The sequence below is a fragment of the Sapajus apella genome, unplaced genomic scaffold (genome assembly GCF_009761245.1).
Source record: "Sapajus apella isolate SASKATOON/1434 unplaced genomic scaffold, GSC_monkey_1.0 scaffold65, whole genome shotgun sequence".
Lineage (NCBI taxonomy): Eukaryota > Metazoa > Chordata > Mammalia > Primates > Cebidae > Sapajus > Sapajus apella.
This window is the reverse complement of record NW_022437005.1, coordinates 11,159,526-11,183,367: the sequence shown is the minus strand read 5'-3', so window position 1 is coordinate 11,183,367 and position 23,842 is coordinate 11,159,526. Positions and strand designations below refer to the sequence as shown.

At 46.2% G+C, this 23,842-nt stretch overlaps 1 long non-coding RNA gene across 1 annotated transcript; it reads left to right on the top strand.

The window, feature by feature from the left end:
• The first annotated feature begins 232 nt into the window (after positions 1–232).
• On the top strand, positions 233–23,358 carry LOC116530232. Its single transcript, XR_004259890.1, has 3 exons — positions 233–312; positions 21,393–21,396; positions 23,218–23,358. It is a non-coding gene; the product is annotated as an uncharacterized LOC116530232 (long non-coding RNA).
• The last annotated feature ends 484 nt before the right edge of the window (positions 23,359–23,842 follow it).

Genomic DNA, 23,842 nt, shown 5'->3' with positions numbered 1-23,842 from the left:
ACCAATGATATGATTATATAACTACAAACCTGAAAGACTCATGCTCCTAGAACTGGTAAATGAATTCAGTAAAATTTCAGGACAAAATTAATGTACACAAATCAGTAGCACTGCTCTATACCAATAGCGATCAAACTGAGAATCAAATCAAGAACTCAACCTCCTCTTTTACAGTAGCTGTAAACAAAATAAAATACTTAGAAATATACCTAACCAAGTAGGTGAAAGTTTTCAAGGAAAACTACAAAATGCTGCTGAAAGAAATCATAGATGACACAAACAAATGGAAACATGTCCCATGCTCACAGATGGGTAGAACTGATAGTGTGAAAATGACCATACTGCCAAAAGCAATTCAATGCAATTCCCATTAAAATAACACTATCATTCTTCATAGACCTAGAACAAACAATCCTAAAATTCATATGGAACTAAAAAAGAGCCCCCATAGCCAAACCAAGACTAAGCAAAAACAACAAATCTGGAGGCATCATGTTACCTGATGTCAAACTATACTGTAAGACTGTAGGCACCAGAACAGCATGGTACTGGTATAAAAACAGGCACATAGACTAATGGAACAGAATAGAGAACCCAGAAATAAAGCCAAATACCTAAAGTAAACTGAACTTCAACAAAGCAAACAAAAACATAAAGTGGGGAAAGGACACACTAGTCAATGGATGGCGCCAGGAGAATCAGCAAGCCATATGGAGAAGAATGAAATTGGTTTCTCATCTCTCATCTTATGTAAAAATCAACTCAAGATGGATCAAAGACTTAAATCTATGACCTTAAACCATAACAATTATAAAAGATAACATCTGAAAAATCCTTGTAGACATTGGCTTAGGCAAAGACTTTATGACCAATAACCCAAAAAGCAAATGCCATAAAAACAAAGATAAAAATAGATGGGACTTAATTAAACTAAAAAGCTTCTGTACAGCAAAAGAAATAGTCATCAGGGTAAACAGACAACCCATAGAGTAGAGAAAATCTTCAAAAACTGTTCATCCAACGAAGGACTGGTATCCAGAATCTACGATGAACTAAAACAAATCAACAAGAAAAAAAAAACAATCCCATCAAAAAGTGGGCTAAAAACACAAATAGACAATTCTCAACAGAAGATATGCAAATACTGAACAAACACATATAAAATATATCATTATCACTAATTATCAAGGAAATGCAAATCAAAACCACAGTGTGATAGATACCACCTTACTCCTGCAAGAATGGCTGCAATCAAAGAATAAAAAGAAAATAGATGTTGGCATGGATGTGATGAAAAGGGAACACTTTTACACTGCCAGTGGGAATGTAAACTAGAGCAACCACTATGGAAAATAATGTGGGGATTGCTTAAAGAGCTAAACATAGATCTACCATTTGATCCAGCAATGTCACTACTGGATATCTACCCAAAGGAAAGAAGTCATTATGCAAAAATGATACTTGCACATGCATGTTTATAGCAGCACAACTCACAATTGCAACAATATAGAACCAGCCCAAATGTCCATCAATTGATGAGTTAATAAGTAAAATGTGATATATAATGGAATACTACTCAGCCATAAAAAGGAATGAAATAATGGGATTTGTAGAAATCTGTGTTGAATTGGAGATCACTATTCTAAGTGAAACAATTAAGCAATGGAAAACCAAACATTTCATGTTCTCACTCATAAGTGAGAACTAAGCTATAAAAATGCCAAGGCATCAGAATAATACGATGGACTTTGAGGAATCAGGGGAAAGGGTAGAAGGGGGTGAGGGATAAAAGATTGCACACAGGCGCACCAAAATCTTGGAAATCATCACTAAAGAACTTATCCATGTAACCAAACACCACCTGTTCCCAAAAAACATTTTGAAATAAAAAATAAAATTGTAAAACAGCACAGAAAACCAAAAATAAATGTATAAGACAATCAAAATCAAGAGCTTATGCAAATCAAAGGACACTACCAAGAAAGTGAAAGGTTAACACATGAAATAGGGGAAAAGATTTGCAAATCATGTATTTGAGAAGCATCTAGCATCCAGAATGTCTAAACAACTCTTTCAACTCAATAAAAGGCAACCGCATTTCAAAAATGGGCAAAGGACTTGAATAAACATTTCTCCAAAGAAGATATACAAATGGCCACAAGCACGTGGAAAGATACTAAGTGACATTAGTCATCAAGGAAATGCAAATCAAAATTACAATGAGATACTACTTCCTATAGCTAGAGAATGACTATAATAAAAAGAGGGATAGTAATAAGTGTTGGCAAAGATGTGGAAAAATTTGAATGCTCATTCATTGCTGGTGGGAATGTAAAATGATGAAACTGCTGTGGAAACAGTTTGGCAGTCCCTCAAACAGTTACACAAAGAGTTACTCTATGATCCAGCAATTCCACTTATAAGTACATACCCTAGAAAATTGAAAACATATATTCACTAAAACACCTTATAGATGAATCTTCAAACGGCATTATTCATAACATCAAAAAGGCAAAAACAACCCAAATGACCATCAAATGGTGAGTAGACAGAACACTGTATGTCCATACAATGAAATAGTATTCAGCTACAGGAAAGAATGAAGCACCAATACATGCTACAACATGGATGAACCTAGAAAACATCATGCGGGGTGAAAGAAGGCAGACACAAAAGGCCTTCTTGTATGATCTCATTGATAGAAAATGTCCACAACATGAAAAGCATAAAAGACAGAAACTAGATTTGTGATTGCCAGGGACTGGAGGAAGGGGAGACTTAGAAGTAACTGGTAATAGCAGTGGAGTTTTCTTTGTGGTAATAAGAATGTTCTGGAATTTGATGGTGGTAATAGTTGCACAACCTTGTGAATATACTAAAACTCTGTGAATTGTACACTTTAAGAGGGTGAACTTTATGTTGTGTCAGATTTCATGTGCTGTCTTTTATGATGATGCCAAATTATATATACTGATTTCCTTTACCCAGTAGGAGCTTGGCTTGTCTGGGCTCCCAAAAGATAGATAATACAGAAATTTACAATGATTTATTTTTCTTTGCCCATATAGAATTTTCTTCTCCAAGAGTTCTACGCCCAGTGGCGGGAAATTATTCTAGCCTCTGTGAGTAAACCACCTTGTCTAGTGCCTAAGAGAGTATTCTTTGCTGTGACCAAAAAGTACATGCCAACCTCTATCTCTCCTATAAACGGAACTCAGCATGGCGCTTGGCGCTAAGTGTGTGCTTAATTGCAGAAAACCTGCCAGATGTCTTCACGGCACTCATTCACTTACTCCTTTGCTCCATTCCTCACTCGCTCATACATTTCACATCTTGAACATGCATTCTGTGCCAAGTTCTGCCATTTTAATTCATTTACTAAAGCATTTGCTGTATTTCAGGTGGGGAGATCATGGAGGTACCATGAGAACAGAAATGAGGTGCATGCCCTCTGATGGCACACAACTAAGGAAGGTAGATGGTCACAGACATAAGATAATTTAGACCAAGTCTAAAGTAAATACTGACCATGATGGACATGTAAACCAATGTTACAGGCCCTGGGAAAGTCCAGCTCGGGTGACTTTGAGGCACTATGAAGAAGGGGATTTCAGAAGAATCTCTCTATCTGTTATTGGCATTCACTACCCGACAGTTACTGACTGGCTACAGAGTACCCAGACCTCTTGAGTTCAGTGCTCTCGTGACTACGATCTCCATGTAAGACCTCTATCTGCTGTGTATGGAGGTGAATTTTTGCATTTAATCTAGAGCAGATTGCCAAGGGTTGAAGTGATGTCTTTTTGTAACCTGGGAAAGGACAGGTAATATGACTACGCATCTCCCCACAACATCCTACAGGGAAGAGTATCATTCCCTTCCTCACTCCACAAATAAAAGCTGGGAAACTCAGGGTGACTCATGGGCCTTCGCAAGAACACCCAGCCGCAGGTGGAGTCCCAGTGGAGCAGGGGCACTGGCTGTCTGGTACCAATCAGAGGTGGGACACAGGTTAAGCTGCTGACATCACTTTCCTTGGCGCCTGTTCTGATCCTTCACTTGACTGCCTAAAATACTGCTACTGGGTACCCCTGGAATGCTGGAATGAGGAGTGGGCAATCTCTCTTGGGAGATGTCTCCTGCATTTATTCAAAGACTACGGCATGATGTTCACATCTTAAGTAATTAGTGATCCTATCGAACTTTAAAAATGATCAAGTATATCTGACACGCTTACAGACAGGATTTCAAGTGGCATATAAAGAGACTTCAAGTAGCTATCTACATTGCGAAAAAAAATCAAAAGAAGCTGATTAGAGAGCTAATATAAAAACTAGAGTTACCAAAATGGACCTCTATATTTTGTTGTGAGCTGCCTAAGGGCCAAGGCAGGAAAAGAAAACATAGTAAGCTACAGAAACACTACAGTATTTTCTTGTACTCATTTTCAAAGTACTTAATTATGATAGACTTTGAAGATCTATGGCAGCTAAAGGTTTCAATCCCAGTTTTCTTGCTTCTAGTTGAAAATATCAGCATAAAGATATTTATACTCTCACCCAACAACGAAAAGCAGCCAAAAGGAATGAATAAATGGAGGAGAAAACTCCATATTTAACTAAATTAGAAAAAAGCCCACTACCTCAAACCAGCTGCTGTGAAGAATAGCTGGCAAATGGAGTGAAATTGGACAGAAAAAAAAATACAAAACAAAGATGACCCCTCAGGTCTCCTAGGCATGATAGAGTTCTCAAAGAAAGAGTTAGATAGCAATGAAGGCAGAGTCGTGGACTTAGATCTGCCATTGCAACAACCGGAACATGGAGGGACCATGGGAGCAGCCCCCAAACCCTGGTACATTGTGTTGAAGCAGGCGAGGGAGTCGGGTAGAGGAGAGGCTGTACAAAAGAGCTGTTTCTGCAAGAGGCAGATGGCAGTAGGGGCAGGATAAAGGGAAAGTGTGCACAGCAGTCAGCTAACCAGATTAGCTACAGTTAACCAAAAGCTAAGTGAGCAGTGTGAAAGAAAACACCTTGGTGGATGTTTCACCACCCCAGTGGATGCTCTTTCCTTCTGATGTTTCCCTTTCCCCTCAGTGGGTAACTCGGAAAGGAGCCCGCAACAAAAGAAGCTAATGAGCAAGGCTGATGGAGGGCATGCATCTGAAACCTGAGCTACCACACAGAAGGGGTTTTGCACAAATGTTTCTTTGGATAAGTGCTGTCTCTTAAGCCAACTCCTCTGGCTGCATGCTCACCCTTTTATCCTCTGCTCTGTGATGGGGCTGGAACTCTGCAGCCATGTTTCTAACCTGTCAGCTGCCCCACATTGGGCTCTGCCAAGAGGCGCTGTTAGAGGGAGGCGTCATGGCTGTAGGAGGAACAGGACTTGCTACTTCCCTCCTGAGGACTCCCAGTTCCTATCAGCATCTCCCCAGCAATGGGTCTTCACCCCAGCTGTGACAGCTCCTTCCTCTGCAGCAGCTGAATCCCCTCCACAGTTTCTCACACTCAAAGAACCAGTGACTGGATGACATTCAGAGACTTGGACAACACTCACCTGGAGCCCTGCCTCCCAGCCTGAGTTTGTTTCATGAGATCTCTTTTTGGACTCCTAATGCACCAGGACCAGCCATGCACTGCCTCTTCTCTGTGTCTTGGCCTTAGCTCCATGGGCTTCTTCTGCTGAGGTCAGGCATCAGCTCCCAATAAGCAGTGGCCCCCTCCGCAGAGGACTCAGCTTAGTTCCCTCCTCTCAATTCCTGATGTGCCAGCACCAGCCAAGGAGTCCTATTCTGGGATATCTGGGTCACAGGCCCTTAGGACCATTTCTGGGAGCTTGAAGACACCAGTGCAAACCAAGTAGCAACCCCTACTCAGAAGTCTAGGTTTCAGCTTGAGAATGCTCCTCTGTCAGAGCTATAGATTTTAATGTTCCACAACCTCTTCACTTTGCTTCTCTGGCCTACATATAGCAGTGGCTCCTAGGACTTGTTATCTTAAAGGTGCTTCAGTATTTTCCCCTTTCTTTTTTGGTTCAATACTTGGTTGACAATATTTTACATTAAATTTATTTTTCTTAAGATACCTGATGTGTTTTATTTTTTCTTACTGGACATGTAAGTTTTAAGAAAAAACTAGGCAAAGAAAATATGCTAGAAATCAAAGAAGAGACAAGACACCAGAAGGAGATAATATTGGTCTGGGTGAATTAAGAAAAGAAATTAGAATTAGTAAATGAAACCAAATAAAAGTCACGTTAGAAACAAAGTGACAAAAAAAGGATAACATTAAAACTATAATCAGATGTATGGATATGTTGGAAATAAGAGCTTGGAGTTGCAAAGAAAATGAGCACTCAAAGAATTTCTCAGCAAGGCAAATTTACTTATGCAGAGGGGTGCTGCTCATTCTTCTGGTCACTGCAATAGCACACAACAAAGGAGGGAAGGGGTTTTTATCCTTAACACAGTCAGTCAACACACTTAGAAAAGTACACAGAGAGAAAATAATCATAGAAAAAATATTAAAGGAGATTCAACTCCACATATGTATATGTGTGTGTGTGTGTAGTGTCTGAGAACAAGAAAATTCAGGAAGTGAATAAGCAGGAAGATTAGCTTGGTCTCAGTCTTTCCTACAGCAGTATTGAATACAAGTAGCAAGTCAAGCAGTATGACTGGGTTTATTAGAGAAAAAATAATGCAAGAATTAAATTTGTAAGCAATTATTTGATATAAAATCAAAAGATATTTTCAAACATGCCTGGACCCGAAGAACAGCCCACTCATCAACCCTTTCTGAAACATGTAACTTCTAACTAGAAGTAGAGGGTTTTATAAAATAATTGAACACAAAATAAGACAACATGAATGAAATATAACAATAACAACAGCATCAACAAAAGACATTAGAAACAGACCCATAGGGGATCCAAATATTGGAGTCGTTGGATACAGACTTTAAAATAAGTTCACTTTATATGTTAAAGAAAATTAAAGAACAGAGTGCGACATGTAACCAGAAATCAGAAGCTTTAAAAAAGAATCAAATACAATTTTTATAACTGGAAAATAAAATAACTAAAATTAAGAAGTCAATGAATGAGCTTAACAGCAGATTGGACACAGTTAAAGAGAAAGTGAATTGAAAGATAAACTTGAAGAAATAGCTAAATTAAAGCATGAAGAGAAAAAGGAATTAAAAATAGAGAAAGACCTTAAGAGACATAGAACATATGGAAAATATCTAATATATGTGTAATTAGACTCTGAAAAGGAGCAGAATAATAAATAGGACAGAAATAATACTTAAAGAGATAACTGCTGAAAGCTTTATAGAGCTGGTTAAAGGCATTGGCCACATATCCAAAAGAAATAGGGCTTTGAGTAGGAAGAAAACAACATCTAGGTACATCATAATAAAGCTAAGACAAAAATCTTTAAAGAATCCAGAAAAAAAGTTATGCTTTAATCTGACTTTTCAACAGCAGCAGTGGAAACCTGAAAACAATGAAATGATATCTTCAACGAGCTCAGAGAAAGTAACTTCCAGCCTAGATTTCTAGGGCCCTTGCATACACACCTAGAGCTGAAGAACTGCCCAGCTGAGCCCTAGCTCAAATTAATTCCCGTTGTTTAAGCTGCTAAGTTTTGAAGTGTTCTTTAGCAAACATTCAAAACTGAATGTGAAACAGAGACACACTCAGACACGCACACATGCACACACAGTGAGAAACTGGGCTCACTGTCTCGGGAATGCTGAGGATTGGCATCCAGCCTTGCTGGTTGGAAAGAAACAGATTTTTCATTGCATATTCTTTTGATCTGACTGGTTCATTTTATGATCTCTTTCACTTTTTAATAAAAATATGTGGACAAAACGTTTTAAGGAAAATGCCAAAGTGATCTTTTGCCCATTTCTTATAAGCCACCCCAGATACAAGTGTGGGAGCAACTTTGTAATGTGAGCGATGCTGCTGCTGGCTGATGCTCCCAGGCCACAGCGTGTGGGATGGTGAAATCTCCAGGGTTTGGATGACGCTCCCAACCCCTTCGTCACCCTGTTGGTAATGACAGTACCCTAGCTTGTATCTGGGTCATAGGTCCTCAGCACCATTTAGCTTGTGGTCCAAATTCCCTTTTTGCCAGTGGCAATTCTAAACCATTTCTTCACCGTGAAATAATGAAATTGGGCAGGGAGAATGGTTTCTGAAATGAGAACAATGATTAATATCTATAGCTGTCAGTCTTCAGCAGAAATTTGTCATATTCAAAAAATTAAATTCCTCCTCCATTAAAAAATATGACTAAAAGAATTAATTAATTTTCAATGTAATAACTTAAGCAAGCAAGTCTTGCATGACAATGAGTATTTCTGAACTTCTAATGAACTGTTTCCTTTTAAATGTTCTAATGAAGCTGAATTCAGAAAGCAGTTTTCTGATAATTGCAAGAGATCCAAGACTCCCTCAAATGAGCTATTAGGCAAGATAATTTCTAAGGGAATTGAACTTCAGATAAGGACGGTTGAATAAACCCCAGCGTGGGAATCAGAAGTTACAGGCTATGGTAGGATTTTGTAAATAAGCACACAGCCCCAGTGAGCCATGCCATCCAGCGTTCTCACCCTTGTGAAGTCCCCTTCCCCATTGACTCTGGGCTTGGCCACATGACTTGCTTAGAACAGATGTTAGAATATGTGATACAGGCAGAGATCCGATCAATGTTTCTACGTGGGGCTTTGTCTTCTTGGAATGCTTTCTTGTGGAAGGCAGCTGTCATATAAGAGGTCCAACTGGTTTGGACCACCGTGCTATAAGGAAGCCCAAATACCCCAGTCAGATCACAAAGAGAGAGAACTTGCATGTCTGGTCAACTCCCAGCCACGCTAGCTCTTTAGAAGAGAGGTAGCAGGCACAGGAAACAAGTATAAAACACATAGTGAATCTCATGTGTAATGGTGTCAGAGCTCTTACCACCTCCCACAAGGTTCCGTGGGTAACTGAAGCAGTGACTCTTGTGACCACGTGTGGTCCCTGGACTAGCAGCATCAGCTCCCCTGCGAGCTTGATAATTTCTAAAATCTCAGGCCCTGCCCCAGAACTGAGAGTCAGATCTGCCTTTTAACGTGATTTCAAGGCATTTCATGGGCAGCTTAAGGTTTGAGATGCACTGGTCTGGATGGAAGAGATTTGGTGTTTGTCAGCTTCTGGGGATGCTAAGATGCTGGTCCAAGGCCTGTGCTCTGGGAGGGCCATGATCTCTGTTCTCTGAGATGTCTGTGAGTGCCTTTGAAAGGGGGTGACTCGTCCCTGGAAGGTCTCACTGCCACTTACATCCCAAATGTGTGTGTGCCTTTTATGCTTCAGGCTTAAAGCCATGAGTTACTAGGCCAGTGTGGACATCCCTAGAAAAGCCAGTAAATCAGGACTCTTTGCTAACTATCAAAGCAGTGAGACTTTGTTGACTGAGAAAGGGAGGTGAGAAGAATAATGCTCCACCTGAGAGGTGACTTGGAGTGATGGGACAGAATCACATAGCTGAAGGCTCTGGGCACCTCAACACCTGGGCCAGTGGGTCCTTCTAGTAACACGTGAAGCAAATCACCTTTCCCAGTCTGACACAGAGGGCCGGTTTACCCTTGGAGATTCGGCTCCTGGAGGTCCCCTTTCCTCTGCCCCATCTCCTGCTCCTGCCCCTGTCTCCTGTCCTTTGTCCCTTGCCCTGCCCTCTGCCTCTGGGCAGCACTGCACTTCAGGACTCAGGAGCAGAGCAGCCCCCCCACCTCCTGAGAGCCCCAGCGCTGCTGCAAAATTACTTGCACAGGAGATTTTCTTTCTAAAAGTCTTTTAGTATCTTTAAAAAATCCTAGCTTTAAGTATATACAGCATGTCAAAAGAAGAATTTCTCTATAATTTTTTCCCAGAGAGAATCACCATTAATGGTTTAACACATACTTCTTTACACCCATTCTCTTCTTAATAGCGTATGTGTGTGTGCGCGCGTGTGCACGTGCGTGAAATATAAGATGACGTGATGCTTTGCAGCCTCGGTGTTCCTTCACCGCTATCATCAGACGGCTTTCTAGAGGCGCACAAGCACATATGGCTCTGCGGGATGGTCTGCCCGTGGATGGATGCACTGTGATTCATTTATAACTTGTTTAAAATCATGACTAAACCTTGGCCATGCCATTCCTCACTCTCAGGTACTGCTATGTTGCTTCCTAGAAACCTGGCCCACATCGAGAAGTTTTTATGTGGTGTGCATAGGTGATCCAGGGTCCCAGGCACACACTGGCTCCTTGGTGGCAGGCTGGCATCTGTCACCCCTCCTTGAGGCGATTCTGTGGGGACACGATGTTTGTGCAAGTCTGCTCCCACCATCTGCCCAGGCCAGGGATGTAATACTGGGCATTTCTAGTTCAGCTCCTGTGCACTTGCCATTTGGCTGTGACTGACAATGTAGGACTCTAATGACCCAGAGAAAACACCTCAGCTGCGTTTGGATTAAGAGACATGAAAGGGCAAGGATGAAGAGAGCACCCTAAGAGGGATGAGCTGCCACCTCCTCCCATGTTACAACTGAGCATACTCACACTCTAGCTCACACCCAGGGCTCCCCACAGGCTACAGGCCCAGCAAAGACGTTCTTGGAGAAACACAGATTGTTTTAGACAGTATGGCTGTGTAACAAACGACCCCAAGCCTCAACGTTTTACACAAAGGTATGTACTGCACTCTTGGCGCGTGGATCGGGGAGATGGGCCAAGTGCCATGTGAGGGCTTGTCTCAGCTCCAGGACACCCAGCGGGGGGGCTTGACCAGCTGGGCACTGTGGGCATCCAAGGCTCCCTGTGCTCTCTCCATATGGCCTCCTGCATGGTGATGTTCCACGTGGTAGCCCTGGGCTCCAGGAGGCACGGGACCCAGGAGAGAAGCAGCTTGGCCCCAGAAGCCACATAGTGTGACTTTCCTGGATCTATTGGTTGGAGTGGTTTCCAAGGTCCACTTGCGTTCAGGGGACATAGGCATCCCTTGAACAGAGGCAGGTCAACATTACATCGTGAGAGGAACACAGGGGGTGGATGACATATTTTGGTGCCACTGTCTTTAGAAATTCATTGTCCAGGCCACCACTTTATGAAAGTGATATCAGGGGTGATGCAAGCTACACACACAGGGACACGTGACTGTCCCAGGAGGGCCAGTGGGAACTGAACAGGCTGACACTGGAGAGGGTCCCAGGGAGGACGGTTCCCCAGGAAGCTGGCCAGCCCTCCACAGCAGGGTGTCATGGAAGGTCCTTGGCCCACTCAGGCCTGTCAATATCCAGGGGTGGACTGGGACAGCAGGAGCTTCCGGGCATTGGATGAAGTGGATCTTGGCCACAGATAGCGCCATGCTGCTGTGGGTTGCTCAGATCATTCAGGCCAGGAGCCCAGCCAGTAGCAGGGGACAAGGAAATCAGAGAGTGGGACAGCGCCACCAGCGTCCTAGCTAAGGGCCTGGATACTAGGCTGGGGCACACAGCTGGGCACAGGCAAAGGCTAAGGATTTCCTCAACCCAGGGAATCCCCTGTACCAAGGACTCCAGGCCTCCAGCAGCGAGTATGCTCCCAGGTCTGACTTCCTGGGGGCTGAGGGCCTTCTTGGCCTTTCTGTCTGGGAGGTATGGGCTTTGATCAGAGGGCTGGATCCTGAAGGGGGTCACTCCTCACTCCCAGCCCCCAAGGAAGTTGAGGATCAGGAATTTGGGGGAAGAAACAGGAAGCAGGAGTGTGTTTGGTCCCCATCTGAGCAGCATCTACTCATGCCCACTCGGCTCTGGGCTGTTCTCCCCAGTCCTCTGTGCTCATGAAATGAGGATGGGAGGTCCGGCAATGTCTTCAGGAAACAAAGGAGAAGGTGGCTGGCGCAGGCCCAGCAGCAGAGCCGGGGGTCGTGATGGCTGTGGAGGGAAGTTTTATGTGGCTGAGACCAGAGCAGGATGGACCTCTGTGGAGCGAGGCCACAGGTGGGGCCTAGAGGAAGGAAGGGCTACATGCCTGTTACGGGGATGAGTTCCCATCCCTCAGCAAGGAGCTCCTCCCCATGGGGTCTGCTGGTCACCCCGGGGCCGACCTGCTGGTCTCTGCACTTACTGTCTCCACAAAGAACTGCTCTGCTGAAGCCATGGGGGGCTTCCCAGGTGAGACCCCACTGCAGAGTCAGGGGTGTTTGCAGGAGGGCTCCCACCCTCTCCCTCCAAACCGCCTTCTTGTCCCGTCCTTGGGCTCCAGCTGGGTCCCTGCACATCCAGGTTCACTGTGGTCATCTGTGGAATGCCTCTGGGGCTTGGATTTTCTCCAGCTTCCAGTCTCCATGTCCTTGGGTGACTCAAAGTGACTCTATTTTTGTACAACATTAGACAAATTTGTTTCAAACAAAACAGTGACTATTGTTCATGGTGATGTCAAAGGGGGAGGGCAGTGTCCGAATGAGCCCAGCAGGATGGTTTGTTTTGTGAATAAAGCAGAGGGAGCGTGTGTGTAGGGCTGCTGATGGCTCACCTAGAAAGCTGGGGGCAGCAGGGGGGATGTGTGTCAATGCAAGTGAGGTTCTGAGAGGTTGGAGAGCAGAGCCAGGACCCTCTGCTTCAGGACCTGCTCCAGCACCCAGCAAGCCTGCCCAAGGCATAGCCACGGGTACCGAGAGGCTGGGGAGAGACATGTGTAGGTCAGGTCCCTGCCTGGACAAGGAAGATGTTTGGACTCTTAATTAATGTAAATATTTCTTAATCATCCCTAAATGGAGCTCCTGATGAGGTTGCCATGGTCACAGGCTCTGATGAGCCCAGAGCCCTCATCCCTGCACATCCGCCCTCCGCAGCCACATCGGATTCAGGCAGCCAGTGCTGGGGTGCTGGGCTCTTGTAGCTGCCACTGAGAGTCACCTGGGCCCCTCTGCCTCCTGCAACAGCCCGAAAGTCACCTGGGGTTTCCGTGGTTAGGGATGGGTGATGGCAGGCTGTCATGGTAATAAATGGTCTGGTGGGTTTTGCAGCTGCTCCTCCAGCAATATCAACAGAGATAGGCAGGACTGAGTCTCTTCCATCACCAGGTAGAATTAAAAACCGAGGTTCACAGAGTACCAGTGACTCACACAGCTCATTTATGATTTGTCAGACCTCGTGACTGGCAAGGATGCTAATGATACTGGGCAGCACTGGACTAGGACTCAGGGTCCCAGCAACCTGGGAAGGAGGTGCAGGCCTTAGCTCTGCTTTTCAGAGGAGAGAGACTCAGAGATGGTGAGTACCTTGCCTCAGGCCACAGGTCAGTTGAGTGGCTGACCTGGGATTCCTGGGCTGTCATAGCCCATGCTTGGGTGTGGAGGCAGGGGCATGGCTGGCTTACATTTCCTGCCTGTGCCCCAGGATTAAGAAGTTGCTGATCCCCACCCCTCGGCCCTGCAGTGTTGCCAGGGGCCATGGCGCTGGACCAGGAAGGGAGAGAACTGTTAAGGGGCAGGTTTCGGGGACCCCACTGTGCTGCATGCACTGGCGCAGCTGCATTGCACCTCCAGTTAGCAAGTTTGAAATCCCAGTCAACATGTGCCCTGTTGCAGGTGGCAGATCCATGTGGAAATGAATCTTTCTGGCTTTTGCCACTACAGGGGGACTGCAGGGAAGCCAGCCCCGATGTGCAATGTGTCTGCAGCAGCAGCTATGGATGTGGCCAGGGCATGTGGGGGTGGGGTGAGTGCCTAATGCCCCCAGGAAGAGCACGACAGCCGGGCCTGGGTCTTGTAGTCAGCGTCGCTTGCCCTGCTGTTCCTGTTCTCCTAGTTAAAGCAAGGCATGATCATCTGTGTTTCCCTGCATCTTTTTCAGAGTTTTCCCCACTAGGCTAAGTCACGCTGTTGGCCCTAATCACATTACATGATTAAGGCTTACATGTGGTCAGACATTTATTCTGGGGAGTTAGATTTCCAGAGCATGGACCTGTTGCTTTGTTTCAGTGCAGAAGGAAGGTTTTGTCTTAAGGGAGAACCGTGAGCTCGGGGCTTCTTCCTTTCCGAAGTGTGTGCTTTTCGCTGGACTTGACCTGGTCCTGGTACACGGCCCTTTACTTTGTCCTGAATCACCTTGCTTTGTTCAGACACATCTCCTTGATGTTGCTTGCCTTGGAAGAGGTTCTGCAGATGACATGGTCTGTGTCTTTTGGGGTAATGCTGGTTCCTATAGCAAAAGGACCCCACAATGTCCAAAGTTGCAAATACAGAAGTTTATTGCTTATTCCCTGAAGAGTCGAAAACGTGAGGTCCTGGCTGGTAGGCAGCTGTCATTCATCTTCTGATTCCTTCTAGGAATCCTTGCATCTGTGGCTCCTCTGTCCTCTAGGGCCTCAGTGTCTACATCTGGATCCAGCCTGCAGAAGTGGGAAGAGTGCTCCCTCACTCACATCCTATTGGCTAGAACTCACCCGGCTGCAGGGGAGGCTGCCGTGTGATCCGCTGGGTGTTCAGGAGGAAGAGAAGAAAATGTCAATGGGTGCACCCGATGGTGACAAGCCCGTGCTCGGCTCCTCCTTTCTTCTTAGTCCACCAGGTAGGCACTCACAATGCCACTTTGTTGATGGGGAACCGTGAATCTCAGGGAGCTGTCGAAGCAGCAGCGTGGGATTTGAAGAGAGACCTGGATATGCATTGCCCTCTTTCCAGCACGCAGCAGCTTGGGTGGCTAGACCACTTGTCCACATGGGGACAGGAAGTCCACTTACTCAGCCTCCAATCTTTTGTAGAACTGAAAGTCGGAATCTCCAAAGTTAAAAAAAAAATTCAGTTTACTTTCTAGTGCCTACGGAACTCAAATTGAGCGGGCCAAGATGGCCCCAGTGTCCCACCAGGAGTTGGTAGAACGACCTGAGACTAGGTTGTCCTATGTGCCTGAAGGGTTGATCCTTCCAGAGCTGGAAGCCCAAGGACACGGCTTCTTCCCTGAAACTTCAGTTGCCTCTGAGGAATGTCTCAGTGAAGCCACAAGGCTGTGTTCAGCCACGGCCAGGCTCACCAGCACCTGGTCCTCTCTGTTCACATTCCCAGCCTGTCTCAGCTCATGCTCTCGGGGACATCCATCTGCCTCTTAGTGCACCCTCCCTTCCAGCCCAGGCCCGCTCCACTGGGTGACGAGACTTGATCCCTGAACATGATGGTGCTGATCTTGCCATCCCCAGCCATTAAAGGCACTTCCTAGGGCCACTTCACCTATTTGGGGTCAAACTCAAAGTCCTTAGATTGCCACTCAAGGCCTCCAAAGTCCAGTTCCAATTTTCCCCCTTCCTGCCGCCACTGTGTCCACCACTTCCCTGCTGGGTCTATTGCATGGTTCCCTGTTCCTGGCACGTGCCCCGCCTGACTTACCTGCCTCCTGCTAACTCACCGTTTCCACATCCTCTTTTCCATGATGCCTGCCCCATCCATCCCTCTTGGAAGGGTTTCCTGGTTCCTTCTCATGGCCTAGTGTGTCATCTGCCCTCTCAGGGCCCTTGTCACTTTCCTCAGCTGACAGTGACTTCAGACAATTTCTCTCCTCATGCAGCTCTTAGCTTTATGGACATCTGGGTCCCACCACATGGCTACCTACCTGCTCAGCAAATGCCAGAGCCACCATCCTCCAAGGTGCAGAATCAAGTTAATAAGGTTTTCATCAACCCGCATGCCAAAGCTGTGCTCCGGCTCTGCGGCGTTCAGGAGAGGATGTGGGGTTAGGGTTATAGCTGAGCATGGAGGGCTGGCGGTGCTTGGAAATGGCATGGACGTGTCCCCAGCCTCCAGACCCTGACCACCCCTTCTTCCCATCCTGCTCTGGGCACACATACAGACTGCCTGCGGCTGGTGGGCCTGTCCTTGCTTTGGGGACTGCTCAGAGCCCCTCTGAAATTCTTTCCCATGAAACATTCCACTGTGCAGCTCTATTTTTTTTTGAAACAGAGTCTCGCTCCGTCGCCAGGCGCCAGGCTGGAGTGCAGTGGCGCTATCTCTGCTCACCGCAACCTCTGCCTCCTGGGTTCAAGCAATTCTCTTGCCTCAGCCTCCCGAGTAGCTGGGACTACAGGCGCGTGCCACCATGCCCAGCTGATTTTTGTATTTTTAGCAGAGACGGGGTTTCACCATATTGGCCAGGATAGTCTCGATCTCTTGACCTCGTGATCCACCCCCCTTGGCCTCCCAAAGTGCTGGGATTACAGGTCTGAGCCACCGCGCCCGGACTCCACTGGGCAGCCCTTAGAGCAACTACCTCTTATGCCTAGAGAGTCACTCGTGTTCGTTGTATCATATATATTACACAGTCCATATTTAATCACACCACATGAGTGCACACACACACACTCCTTTCCATTGCTCCTCTTTTCCTCTCTGATGGAATCTACCTAACACAGCACATGGGACAGGACAGCCACTCAGCCAAGTTTGTTGACTGAATCACTGTAAGACTGAATGAGTGAATGAATGAATGAAGGCACTTGCCAAGGATCCATGTGTTGTATTATCCAACCAAGACTCAGCAATCCCTGATGTATTCAACCTGTCATTAGCTTTACACGCAGTCGATTTTCCTCTGCCTGGCTCCAGCAGAATCTGGGGAAAATACGACATTGGCCACAGAGTGTCATCTGAACTAAGTTATGCCCCAGCCAGCAGGGCACTGTTTCTGATTGTGTCAACTCTCAGCCTTGCAGCAGGCAGTGGCCCAGATGCTGGTGGCAGAACTGGACCAAGCCAGTTGGGCAAGGAATTTTTATGGAAACCAAAGAGAGCAGAAACAGAAGGTAAGCACAGTAAACAAGACGGTGAAGGCAGAGACGGAAAGTCCTTGAGCAAGTGCTGGAACTGACAAGTTTACTCTGCCGTGGAGCTACCGGGGGTGGCGCGGGGGGACTGAGTGGTTCAGATGGAGCCTCCAGGGACTTGGGAAGGGGCTCCTTGCTGTCTGGAGCCAGCGCGGGTGAGGTCGCAGCGGGGGTGGCACAGGGAAGAGAGGGAGACTCTGCTCGGGGACGGCGTGGACTTACCGCCAACTCTCCAAGGAAGCCTGGCTGGGAATCAAAAAGAAAATTATCTTCCAAAATGCTTCATTTCTTTGAATTTATGGCAGCAATAACTCCTTGGGCTAGAACCACTCCAGCCCACAGACTCAGCTGGGAGAGGCTGAGCCGAAAACTTCAGAGGCGTTCCCTGAGGACAACCAGAGCCTGCGCGTCTAGCTTGTGTCCCTGGGGCCAGAATCCTGTAGGCTAGGGACCGGGAAGTCCTTTCTTCTGGCCCTTTCCCAACCTCACTGCTCACTACAATCACCTTGAGACATAGACGAATAGATTCCTGGGCCCCAACCCTGGAGATGCAGATGCCTAAGTTCTGTATTTTCTAACGGGTTCTGCAGGCCCAGCAGCCCCAGTGCCCATGCTCGGGGCTATGGACTCTACCGGGGTGATGGAGAAGCTCACACCACCCATGTGGAGGCGCTGCAGTCACCCCAGAAAGGGCTGGAATCATCTGACCGTGTCCTGCCCACTCGCCTTTCCGTCAGTGTCTTGGCAACATCCCCTCTGTCTGGATTTCAGCGGAGGCCTTCCCTGCCTCTCCCTGGCAAAAGTCTGCTGAACCGGGGCATCCCAGGCTCTCCTGGCCTGCCCACCCACCCTGGGGGCTGCAAACACCGCTGCCCTTTTCGCCACCATCCTGAGCCCCACTCTCCCTGTCCTGCTTCCTATGTTCCTCCAGATCCCAAGGAACGGCCACGTTCTGGCATGCTCCTCCCCAGGGCCCAGGCGGCTTCGCTCTGCCCCTCCTAACCACGGTGTGTCCCGGCCACACCTGACCTCACAGGGTGGCATAGGCTGTTTGTGATCTGTGCTGGAATGTCCCTATCTGACCCCTGGGTGCAAATCCACTGGTCTTTTCTGTGTCACGAGGCTCGAGGTGCTCTCAGGATGTCTCTCCTCCACCACACTGGCCAACTCCCTTATTCAGCTGAGGGCTTTCCCAGCCCAGGGAGGGTCTGGAGGCAGCAGGCTAGGGCTTCTGCACTTAGATTTCTGGCATTTTTGCTGTTTTCATCCATGGTTCAGATCTTCCATCCACTATTGAGCTCTGACTTCAGGCCCAGGCCTCCACCATCAGCTCCTTATGTGCTTTCCCAGGAGTGGAACCTGCAGCCTCAGGGGTGGGTGCTCGGGGTGCCCCCACGCCACACAGGTGCGCACTGCAGTGCGCATGACAGGTGCATGGGGCAGTGAGGGACGCGAGTCCCCAGCTCTGCTCCCTTGTGTCCCTGTTTGCCAGCATCTGGACTTCTCATCTCCTGCATCCTCGGCTCTCTCTGGCCCGTCCAGACTCCAGGCCTGGTTCTGACTCTCTGGCCTCTGTGGCCTGCTTTCTGCCTGTACCCCTGCTGCTTGGGTGGAAAGCCGTCTCACAGAACTTGGGCCCAGGAGTGATTCCAGCGAGCGCCATGGGAGCAAAGTTCAGTGTTTCTCAACCCAGTCTGCTGATCACTCCCATCACAGCCACTGGGGCCCCATGCTCAAACCTACTGAATTCAGAATAGCTGGGGTCGGGCTGAGGAACAAACTTTTTGAAAAAATGCACAGTTAATTCTGCAATAGTTTTAGAGTCACAGAAAATCTGCGAAGACAACGTGAATGTTCCCTTATGCCCCTCACCCAGTTTGCTTCCTCTAATGGTATCATCTTACGTTATCAAAGTGCATTGGTAAAAACGAAGAAAGCAACACTGACACATGACAATGAATTAACTCTAGACTTCATCAGATTTCGCCTGCTTTTCCATTAGTATTCTCCTATTCCAGAATCCAGCCTAGAAACCCAAGAATCATATTTGAACAAGCACTCTGGGTTGTTCTCAGGCTCACTAGAGTTTGAGAAGCTTGATTCATTTACAAGCCTCAATATAAAGATGAAATTGATGCCCAGAGAGGCCCAGGGACATACCAAGTTTCCCTAATTAGAGGCAGTTCCGGGGACTTGGGGCCTGCCAGTCATGGCACTGTCACCAGCTCCACATGGAGCTCCGGCCCTGGCTCTGCTTTGCACCCTCCAGCCTTGGGGAGAGGCACTGGGGACACAGCAGTAGCTCAGTTTCCCTGAAGAAGCCCCTGCTGCACCTCGGGTAAGATGTGGTGTTTCAGCCTCAGGCCAACACCCCTGCAGCCCCAGGCCTGCTCAGCTCTGTGCTGTCGCCACAGTGAACCACACAGCATGGAGTTACTGCCATCAAGGAACACCCTCCTTCCCTGCTTCTCTGAGCCTGGCTTCGTGGTCTGAACCAGTAGTCAGGCCCCAGCAGGCTGCCAAAGCAAGTTGATGGGCCCCTGCCGACAGGGAGCGCTGCACCACCTGGCCGTTTCCTTACGGTGCTGCCCCACACCGTGCCCTCTTTTCAGTCTGCACTCCTGCATTCCCCATGCCAAGGGCCCACCTCGCTGCAGCTTTAAGGCCACCCAGGCTGGTGTGCAGGGGGTGGAGGAAGCCCTCCTCCTGATCCTGGGCTCATTCACCTCCTTGCTTCCTATAAACGGTTCTCCCTTCCTGAGATGCGTTTTGCCACCCTCCTGTCTACACCGGCGCTGTTCCATACTTTATCCACTGGCAGAATGTGGCCGTTTAAATACAACATTCTGTTTCCCAGGTGCGCCAGCCACATCTCAGGCGTTCAATAGCCAGGTGTGGCCGGTGGCTGCTGTGGTGCACAGGCAGGAGCAGAATACCCTGTCGTGGCAGAAGCCCTGAATGGAGCCGATACTCTGGTCCGAAGACATCCATCTGCACGTGGTGAATGAGGATACAGGGAGGACGGGGGAACCAGGTTCAGGGGCACGTTGTGGGTGGTCTGCTGGATTCTGGGCTCCACTGTGGTAGCCAGCTCAGCTGAGAGCCCCGTCCCACCTGAGCGTCTCCTCTCAGCGTGAGTGGGTGGTTGTGGAGCAAGGCTGTGCACGCTGCACCCAGGAGGCCTGGGCATCTGTCGAAGTTTCCTAGAGGACTGGTGGCAAGAAGGGAACGGGCCTGTTCCTAGCCAAGGCATAGGGTGGGTCTCAGTGACTCGGAAGCCTCAGGGAGGTGGAAGACAGAGACAGCCTGGAGCCAGCGGCAGCCCACACCTGGAAAAGGTCAGCCTGCGAAAACGGATTTTCCACAAACACGGAAATTGGCAATTTTCCCGTAGGATAATATGTGGAGGAAGTAATCTATTTGAGTAATGTTGAGAAATAAAAGACATGCCTGTTCCTCTTTGTACCCCTCTCCTCCTTTTTAATGGAACAAGGCAATCTGGGAAAGTGCAGAAGGATGAGATGCAGGCAACCAAAGCGCCTTCATTCATTTGCCTTGGTAGGGAAGGTCTCTACATCTCGGAAGACGACGAAATGTCTGTGATTTGTTGACTATTTTAGAGTGCAGCGTGGGTAGGTGTGCAGAGGAAACATCGGGCTCGCCCGTGCACAGCTGTTGTTCATGGACTTTGTCTTGAGTGAGGCTGTGAGGAATTTCACATTCTCTAATTCACAGAAAGTTTAAAATAGCAAGTATGCATGTCCAAATAAACACACTGAAAAAATAAAAAAAGGAATTGCATCTCACGAAGGTTGGGCCACTCAGTCTTCATTACATACTCAGGGTTTGGACCGATTTTTGGTCCCCCCAGTGCCTTAATTTCCTACATCTAAAAGGCTGATTAGTCTCAATTCGATCTGTAGATTAAAATTTTTTTGGGGGGGGAAATTAGAAAAACATGGCACATGATATAATGATAAAAGCACTAGTCCAGCAAGAAAACATCACAGTCCTGAATATATACACACCTCACACTGGAGCTCCCAAATTTACAAAACACTCCTAGACCTAAGAAATGAGATAGACAGCAACACGATGATAGTGGGGACTTCAATACTCCACGGATAGCAGTAGACAGGTCATCAAGACAGAAAGTCCACAAAGGAACAATGGATTTAAACCTCACCCTAGAGCAAATGGATTTAATAAATATTTACAGCTCCTTGTACCCAAGAACAGCAGAATATCCATTCTGTTCAACAGCACGTGGAACATTCTCCAAGAGAGACCATATGATAGGCGGTAAAACAAGTCTCAACAAACTTAGGAAAACTGAAATTATATCAAGTACTCTGTCAGACCACAGTGGAAAAAAACTGGAAATCAACTCCAAAAGGAACACTTTAAACCATGCAAATACATAGAAATTAAATAACCTGCTTCTGTATGACTGTTGGGTCAACAATGAAATCAAGATGAAAATTTAAAAATTCTATGAACTGAATAACAGTAACACAACCTACCTAAATATCTGGGACACGGCAAAGGCATTGCTAAGAGGAAAGTTCATGGCCATAAATAGCTACATCAAAAGTCTGAAAGAGCACAAATAACCAATCTAAGGTCACACCTCAAGGAACTAAGAGAAGCAAAAACAAACCAAACCCAAACCCAAGGGAAGAAAAGTAACCCAAACCCAATGGAAGAAAACAAAGATCGAGCAGAACTAAATGCAATTGAATCAAAAAATACAAAAGATAAATGAAACAAAAAGCTGATTCTTTGAAATAGATCATTAAATTGATGGACCATTAGTGAGATTAACCAAGAAAAGAATGAAGATCCAAATAAGCTCAGTTAGAAATGAAGCAGGAAATATTACAATCAATACCATAGAAATTCAAAAGATTATTCAAGACTACTATGAGCACCTCAACATGCACAAACTAAAAAACCTAGAGGAGATGGCTACATTCCTGGAAATATACAACCCTCCTAGATTAAACCAGGAAGAAGTAGAAACTCTGAACAGACCAATAATAAGCAGTGAGATTAAAATGGTAATTAAAAAATTGCCAGAAACAACAAAAAGTCCAGGACCAGATGGATTCACAGCTGAATTCCATCAGCCATTCAAAGAAGAATTGAGGCTGGGCATGGTGGCTCACTCCTGTAATCCCAGCACTTTGGGAGGCCCAGGCAGGCAGATCACTTGAGCGCAGTCTGGGAAACATAGTGAATGCTCGTCTCTACAAAAAATACAAAAAATTAACTGGGCATGGTAGTATGTACCTGTGGTCCTAGCTACTTGGGAGGCTGAGGTGGGAGAATTGTTTGAGCCTGAGAGGTCAAGGCTATGGTGAGCCGAGATTGTGACACTGCTCTCTAGCCTTGGTGACAGAGGGAGACCCTGTCTCAAAACAATAACAAAAACAAAACAAAGAATTAGGAACTGGTACCAATTCTATTGACACTATTCAAAAGATTAAGAGGAGCTCCTCCCTAAATCATTCTATGAAGCCAGTATCACCCTAATGCCAAAACCAGGAAAAAGCATAACAGAAAAAGAATACTAGAGATCAATATCCCTGATGAATATAGATGAAAAAATCCTCAACAAAATGATAGCAAACTGAATCCAACAGCATATCAAAAAGATAATCCACCATGATCAAGTGGTTTTTAAACCAGGGATGCAAGAATGGTTTTCACATATGCAGGTCAATAAATGGGATACGCCACATAAACAGAATTAAAAACAAAAATCACATAATCATCTCAATAAATGCAGAAAAACATCTGATGAAATCCAACATTGCTTTATGATTAAAACCCTCAGCAAAACCGGCATAGAAGGGGCATACCTTAATAAAAACCATCTATGACAAACCTACAGCCATGGGGAAAAGTTTATACAGAGTGGGGAAAAGTTGAAAACATTTCCCCTGAGAACTGGAACAAGAAAAGGATGCCCACTTTCACCACTTCTATTCAACACAGTACTGGAGGTTCTGGTCAGAGCAATCAGACAAGAAGAAAGAAATAAAGAGCATCCAAGTCAGTAAAGAGGAAGTCAGACTGTCGCTGTTTGCAGTTGGTATGATCCTATACCTAGAAAACCCTGAAGACTCACCCAAAATGATCCTAGAACTGGTAAACAAATTCAGCAAAGGTTCAGGGTGCAAAAGTAATGTACAGAAATCAGTAGTACTGCTGTACACAAACAGCTTCAAATTAAGAACTCAACTCCTTTTACAATAGCTGTGAAAAATAAAATCCTTAAGAATATACCTAATCAAGGAGATGAAAGACCTCTACAAAACACCGCTGAAAGAAATCGTAAACGGCACAAATGGAAACACATCCCATGCTCATGGATGGGTAGAATCAGTATTGTCAAAATGACCATACTGCCAAAAGCAATCTACAGGTTTAATGCAATTTCCATCAATTACCACCGTCATTCTTCATAGAACTAGAACAAAAAACCCTAAAATTCATATGGAACCAAAAAAGAGCCCCCATAGCCAAACCAAGACTAAGCAAAAACAACAAATCTGGAGGCATCACGTTACCTGATTTCAATCTATACGGTAAGGTTATAGTCACCAAAACAGCATGGTATTGGTATAAAAACTGGTATATAGACCAATGGAACAGAATAGAGAACCCAGAAATAAAGCCAAATACCTGCAGCCAATTGATCTTTGACAAAGCAAAAAAAACAAAAACCATAAACTGGGGAAAGGACACCCTAGTCGACAAATGGTGCTGGGATAATGGGCAGGCCACGTGTGGAAAAATGAAACCGCCTCCTCATCTCTCACCTTATAGGAAAAACAGCCCAGGATGCATCAAAGACTTTATGGCCTGAAGCCATAAAAATTATGGAAGATAAAATCTGAAAAATCCTTCTAGACATTGGCTTAGGCAAATACTTCGTGACCAAGAATCCCAAAGCAAATGCAATAAAAACAAAGAAAAACAGTTGGGACTTAAAGCTTCTGCAC